This window comes from Salvia miltiorrhiza, chromosome 4 (assembly GCF_028751815.1).
Source record: "Salvia miltiorrhiza cultivar Shanhuang (shh) chromosome 4, IMPLAD_Smil_shh, whole genome shotgun sequence".
Lineage (NCBI taxonomy): Eukaryota > Viridiplantae > Streptophyta > Magnoliopsida > Lamiales > Lamiaceae > Salvia > Salvia miltiorrhiza.
Window position 1 is genome coordinate 42,842,612 of NC_080390.1, and position 7,744 is coordinate 42,850,355.

The 7,744-nt window shown below is 34.5% G+C and overlaps 1 long non-coding RNA gene across 1 annotated transcript; it reads right to left on the reverse strand.

Annotated features, from left to right (window-relative positions):
- Positions 1-219: 219 nt before the first annotated feature.
- Positions 220-1,179, reverse strand: LOC131021825 (uncharacterized). Its single transcript, XR_009101080.1, has 2 exons — positions 863-1,179; positions 220-577 (listed from the first exon to the last, which is right to left on the reverse strand). It is a non-coding gene; the product is annotated as an uncharacterized LOC131021825 (long non-coding RNA).
- Between the last annotated feature and the right edge of the window lie 6,565 nt (positions 1,180-7,744).

Genomic DNA, 7,744 nt, shown 5'->3' on the forward strand with positions numbered 1-7,744 from the left:
GACTAACAACGGCGAGACTTCGCAACTTGGTTGAGGAAATTAGGAGGAGCAGCGGCGCTAACAGTGGCTCTACTTCTGTGGATGACATAGGGAAGGAGCTAAGCAGAGGCGGAATACGGAATACGGCATCGCGTAGAAGTGAAATGTGGCATTGATACATTATGGAGAGTGCAATTATGAAAAAATTGAGAAGCACTTTTTAAATAGAAACAGAGAACATAATAAACTGGAAACATACATCTGGCCAATAAACAAAAGTATTACAAATTTCACCAAACATTTTATGCTAATTTGCATTGCTAATTAGTATCTCAAAACAAAATAAATATGGCTAGCATTGCAAGTAGATGCAACAACTAATTTCTGCACATAAGAGAAGCCTAACTAATTAATCACCTCCTTACAAAAACACCATATCATGTCCTTCGAACCTTCCTCATTTGCTGCTTTCCTTACTAAACAAATCTTCATACAATTAGTTTTTGCATAGATAATTATTGTACAAATCTCCATTATATATACATGCATAAAGGCAAGAGTTGCAGCTTTTGCACCCTGGTAATTTGAAAGCCAAATCCTAGAAATAAAACCATAGATATCAACTATCGATGCTTATATTATAAAGAGATGGAGTATATTCATCCAAATTCTCACTAACCAAAATACACAAGTCAATATTTGGAATAAACTGTCTCGATAAATTCTCAAGCTCATAAACTTGTGATGAAGAGGTTTAAGAAAGCTCATAAAATTGATTATTAATCCTCTTTTGTTAGAAGAAGGGCAGGTGCGAGAACATGATTAGGGATTTGTAGATAGAGAAAGGAAATAAGAGGGTGCACAATTTTTTGCCCAAATTTACCTTGTCAACGCAATTACCATTATCGTTCAAGGAGCGTGTGCATCCACTCTTCTTCATTGAGCTTTACGGCGGAGGGAGATTTTTCAAGACTATCTGGTGTTGCCCGAACTGACGAAAAAATAAAACCTCATCGAAATCTTAAAAATTCACTAATCCATATTATCTTCGTCTTCATCGTATAACAACTTTAAAGAGTATGTGTGTTATCTAGAACTGACTCAATGTGTATACTAAATCGGAATTTGGTTGGAGAGGGATTGGAGAGATTCATAATTTAAAAAGAAGGTTGATGGTACCAATTTGTGGAAGTTTTTAGATTAGATAGTCAAACGTGGGTTAGTGGTGGGTTAACTTCTGTTGTGGTGATTAACTTGTGAAATTGTCTTTAATTGACATACATACAAATTTGCCATAAATTCGGCGGTAAAAATAACTGCTATCGAAGTGTGTTTTTATATAATAATAATAAATAGATAATAGATATAGATTTATTTACAGAATTGCCACAAACTGTGTTTTCATATAATAGATAGATGAGAAAATAAGTTGGGGTAGAGAAACTTATTTTTTTTGTAGTTTATAAGCTCTTAGAACTTATTTTTAGAGCTTATAAGCTCTTTAGTAGCTTATTTTACCAAACACTTTGAAGGGGCTTATAAGCTTCTAAACAACTTATAAGCTGTTTTAAAGAGCTTATAAGCTCAGCCAAACACCCTCTAAATCTAGCAGTTGGACAGAGTCTTCTTCAAATTTTTGATTTGTTGTTCTCTTTGAATTCTTCCCGTTGTAACGCCGAATGATTGAATTGAAAGATCTGCACATTTGTACTTGATGTTGACCATCTATCAGTCATCCTTGTACTTTCTTCTGAAAAACGGAATTTACGTTTAATTCATATTCAATGGCATTTAATGTTCGAAAAAATATACTTCCTCTGTCCACCAACTAAAGCTCTACTTGCCCTTAAATTTTTGTCCACCAATTAAAGTTCTATTGTGTTTTTTGTACCCTTTTACCCTCTCTCTTTACTTGAAATTACTACCATTTACCATTAATTATCCTACCTCATTTTTTAACTCACTTAATTAAATAACTAATTATACTCCTAATTTAAGTTCAATTTTCGTCCATTATTCATTTAACACACTTGGCCCATTTTTCCTGTTCTTCATTTATGTTGAATTTTCGGCCATTATTAATTTAACAGATTTGGCCCATTATAGTGTTCTTCATTTATTGTGTTCTAGATTATTTTTCAAAGGGTGATTCTATTCATAGCCCCCACTTTACTCTTTACAGCCCCCTATTTAATTAATATTTATAAATAATTATAATTTTACTAATTTACCCTATATTCTATAGCCCCAAATTAAATTAATTTATCATCCCTTTCACTTTGTTCTCTGTTTCGAGCGCCGCTGCGCTGTGGCGATGTTCTGAGCTGATGATCGGACAGGCGAGGACGAACTGGTGGACATCCCGCCGGCGAAAGGGGGGGAGCCTGGACCAGGGGTGAGCTGATGATCGGACAGGACGAACTGGTTTTGCTGGATCCGCCGCTCCACTGGCGGGCGTAGACCGGACTCTCGGTCCTCTTCCGATTCATTACAAATTTGGATTCGATGTATATTTATATGTATATGAGTGTATGTATAGGTGCGTGTTTTGTGGGGGCAGCTAAATGTGGGATATGGAATTTCTGTTGACGATGGCAAAGGTGAGGAGACATCGAAAGGAGATCAGGAGAAATTGGGTAGAAATTTGATGTGCCCACTTCAATTGATTGTCAAATATCAAATTTTATATGCATTAAAGTGTACCATCTTGGTCTTCATCACCAAGCTCCGCCTCGACAAAGACCGTAAGTCGCTGCTCGACCGCAAGGCCAAGCGCCGTGCCGCCACCGACAAGGAGAAGGGCACCAAGTTCACCTTCGAGGATATTACGCAGACTATCGATTAGGAGGGTTGGTCGATTTTTAGATTGTGATTTTTTTAATGGTTGTTAATTTTGGATCTATGTCAATGAGAGAAATCGCTTTATGTTATATTGCTTTTGATGGATTTTGTTTCGTTTCAGACTCGACAATATTAGCTATATTGATTTTGAGATCTCTTCGTCGACCTCTGTGCTTGATAACCAGGCCAAGCTGCTGGCGGGAGATCAGAAAACATGGCCGGAGAGAAAATTGCTTGACAAATCAAAGAATTTAAGCGATAAGAAAGTGGAAAGGAAGATAAATTAATTTAATTTAGAGGCTATAGAGTATAGGGTAAATTAGTAAAATTGTAATTATTTATAATTATTAACTAAATAGAGGGCTGTAAAGAGTAAAACGAGGGCTATTAATAGAATCACCCTTTTTCAAATCCTAAAATCTGACTCCGATTTATCGTGTTCTTCATTTATTGTGTTCTATCGTGTTCTTCATTTATTGTGTTCTAGAGTGTTCCCCAAACCCTAAAATCTAACTTCTCTCTACCGTCTTCACATTCCATGAATCTCTCACCAAAAATTCATCCATCTTCATCGATTGAGGGTATTGTTGTCGACTATGTGTCTCAATTTATAAATCAAGACACGATTGTGCCCCAAACCGAATTTCTGGGCTTCGATCTCTCTGAATCGGAGTCGACGTTACTAGAATCCGAAGTGACGGGTATTGACCGCTTTGAATCGGTGTTGTTCCTGTCGGAATCCGAAGCGGTGGGCTTCGATTTCTCTGAATTGGCGTTATTCCTGCCGAAATCTGAAGCGGCGGGCTTCGATCTCTCTAAATCAATGAAAAATTCCTTTTGCCTCCAAATTTGATCCTTCTTTTATTCCTTATGTCCGTCCTTCGAATTATAGAAGAAGAAAAAACAACTGGCATAGATTAATAAAGAAAAAAATGAAATTAAATGAAAAGGTCAAAGGTTAATAAACTGAAAAAAGTAAGACAAAATTAAATTGTAAAATGAAAAACGAAAATAAGGAAAATCAATTACAAATGTCAATAAAAAAAATAAAAAATTAAAAGCAATCTCCTAATCAAAGATTAGTAAAAATCATCTAATATCGTAACCATTACCCTTTTATTTCACCCACAACACCTTTTTTAGCTTTCTTAGTTTCCGCGCCGACACTCAAATGGGGCTTTAATTGATGGGCGGAGGGAGTACGTTATAGGGCTCACTTTACTTTGAGCCTTTTGACTAAAGAGTTGATGTGGCATGAGTGAGTTTGGACACTACGTTGTCCTTTAGCCAATTTGCTAGGTCAAGCTGATGCTTTTGTTAGCTTGTCAACCAGTGCAATAAAGTCCTCGTGCTTAGTGGCGTGGGCATGAACTTCGATCAGCTCAGCCGCATTACTGATCCTCCAGGCTGGGATTTTTTCGTCAGCCAGGGACTCTAGCTGGATCTTCAGTTGGGTCAAGCAACCTTCGACTTTTTTAGCAATCTACATTAGCTCAGAATATTAATTGTGACAATCAAAAGCTATGTTTTGGTCAGCAAGGTTCCATCATTGGATTTTGGCATTTCATCAAAACATAGATTTTTCCCAATAATTTCTCAATTTTTGATGATGTCAAAAGATAAACCCAAAACTTGTACATGTTGGAATCTGATTCAAGAAGTTGAGATCATCAACCTGATTGTTAGTTTTTAAAATATGGGTAAAATGCAGTTTGCATAAAGAACAAAGCACATAGCAAGGAGAGTGAAATACATAAGCAAGAAGTATAGATTTAACAGGAAGATTTATTGATCAGTTTTCAAGTACATCAGCCAAATATATAAAATAGAAGTATACTAGACTTTGCTCAACTCCTTGTTAGTGACTCCTATTAAGAATAGCTTTGCAGGTGTCAGTTACTTTTGTCTGCATTCTGAACTTAGCTAAGTTGTTCCTATGATTGTTGATCTCATCTTCAAGTTTCCTTTCTAAGTCATTTCCCCATTTTTGGCAATTAACAAAAAGGGAGTTCTCTGACGGTGCATTAAGGAATGAGGAGATCGTGACTGCCTTTCCATACTGATCACATGGATGACTAGCATAGTCATTAGCTCTCTCATAAGCTTTGAGCTTTCTTGAGTAGAGGGAGCCAATAATGGGACAGATAGTCAAGATCTTGAGATTGTAACTTGTCCTTAATCGTCTTCGAACATATATATGTTGGTTCTAAAGGACGTAATTTACAACTCAAGGGATCTTTACTATCCATCGAAGGACAGAGAAAGACGTTTTGCTGACATAGATCATGTAAAACATGACCACGCAACTAGTTGATGCAATGCATCAATGTCCTTTTTCGCTGGGAAACTTTCGAAGAAGTCTCCCGAAAGAGGTATTTGAGACAATAGATGTTAAGGAAATGCAAATACCATGATCACATTATCTCATCGTCTCTCTCAGCCCGAGCTTCACGACAATGATCCTCTTTTTTTATGTCTTGGAAGAGACATAGAATTACCCTAAAAAGAGTAGTGGGGCTAATTTAAATTATAACATTGATCTAACAGGCCAAATTTAGGGGTGTGCAGAAACCGAACAACACCTAAAAATTGGTCGGTTTGGTTTCGAACCACGGATTGGTGCAGTTCGGTCCTCCCATTGAGGGTTCGATTCAGTTGTCGGTTTTTGAAAATTGGTGTGGTTTTGCACCGATGCGCGCCCCTAGCCAAATTACTTGTTGGTTTTTCTCTTTTCTATTTTTTTGTTGAACTAGCAGAAAGAGCGTACGTTGCACGCATAATTAATGTTACTTTATTCGATAAAATAAAAAAAATATAAATAGAATATTTATTATATTTAATTTTTCAATTAACAATTTGGTCTATTTAATTCTATTATCTCTTACGATATTTTTAAAAAAAATCTATCAGTTCATTATTTTTACTAAATACTTCATCTGTCCCTCAAACATCTTCCTCTCTTTCCATTTTGGGTTGTCCCCAAAACATCTTCCTAACCGACTTTTAGAAATAATTTCACTCACTATTACTCTTACAATCTTCACTTTTTGTGAGACTCGTTCTCAACTCATCTAATACACAAGTATTTTTTATTAAAACTCGTGCACGCTCTCTTAGGAAGATATTTGAAGGACGGATAAAGTATAATTTATTAAATAGATATATTTATTTATAAGCCTTATCAATAGCTATAGATATATATCACATAGATTTAGTGTAATATCTAATGAATTAATATATTCTTATAAATATATAGTATGTAAAATAGCCTTAAAATATGTAATAGGATTAAAATAGGCTATTCACATGTTGTGCCTAAGGCTCTTTTTATATTCATAAAAACTCCTGACCCCGATCCGACCCAACAAGACTATTCTACCCGAATGTCAAGTGTTACTGTTATTTCGATATAGTGTTAGTATCATTTACATGTAGTGTTATTGTCATTTCAATATAGTGTTGGTGTTATTTTCGAAATAGTGTCATTCGTAAAACAAAATAATATTAGTGTTATTTTCGAAATAGTGTCATTTGTAAAACAAAATAGTGTTAGTGTCATTCCAAGATCGTGTTAGTGCTAGTGTCATTTCATGTTAGTGTTAGTGTAATTTCAAGAAAAAATGAGTCTGGATAGTCCAACTGAATAAGAATTCGGATCGAGTACAATCCGGATGTACGGTACACTTGAGTGTATAGGAGACCACCCTCTTATATATTAGGAAATATGGTAAGATTTATTTACAAAGGAGAACAATATACACAGTGCGTACAAATGCACGCGCTATCATCGAAGGGGATTCAATCTTTAAGGACGTTGAGCGATTTAAATACTTAAATCTATATATCGCTATTTGTTTTTTCTTTTTTTGAGTAACTATAACAATTTTTTTTTTTCTATTTCCTTATTCCGACACGATAAAAATTGGAATGGAGTTTTCTTTTTATCATTCCTTAGAGCCATGGAGGCCCTATAGTGCTTTTTTTATTTCCAATCTTTCAATACTACAAACTTGTGTGATTTTTGAAATTATAATAATACTATGATCACATTAAAACATCAGATTATCTCAACTCCGTAACAATAGCACTGTATATGTTCATCAAATCACACAGTTATATAAAAAAAATACTCCATTAAATTGAGACGGAAAAATGATGGTCACCATCCAGAAAACACCTAATATAAAATTAAGGAAACAATAAAAATAATTAATAAGAAATCGAAGGTGAAAGGTAGCAAGTATGATGATCATCAACACCCTCTTATCTTCCTCATCATTCACCCAACTCCTCATCGAATGCATATGATGGAGACAATTGGATCACAATTTAATTATAGACCACTCAAAACTCAAGTTTTATTCTGTTTTACACTATCGAAATTCAAACAAATTTATACCTCTTAAAATTTGTTTGTTGGAATATTCATGTTTTCTTAGAATATGGTAATAATAACTTCCATGAACGTCATATGTTCACGTTTCTACAACTTTCTAGGTCATTGTGGTTTACTAGATTAAAAGAAACATAAATATATCAGAGTAAGTGGTAAGATGCTTCATACCATATCAATTATTTATCGAATTGAACTTCTAAAGTTGTAAGGAACATATTTGATTAGTTTATATGAATAAGGAAGATGAAGAAAAAATTATAGTACTCCGTATATCATACCATGACATGCATGTGTTTCAAGTATTAACTGTCTCTATTACTTTTTCTAAAATAAATATATTCCTAAATCTTAGTAAATATCGAAATAAATAGTACTAATAACTAATCAAATTTACGTACAATAATGAAGATATCATAAGATGTGTTGTTTCAGAAAGTCTGATTATTGTCTTGTCTAAAAAATACAGCGATTGGAATTTTGAGGGAAAAAAGTAAATGAAAAGTTAAAAAGATACAAAAATTATAAAAG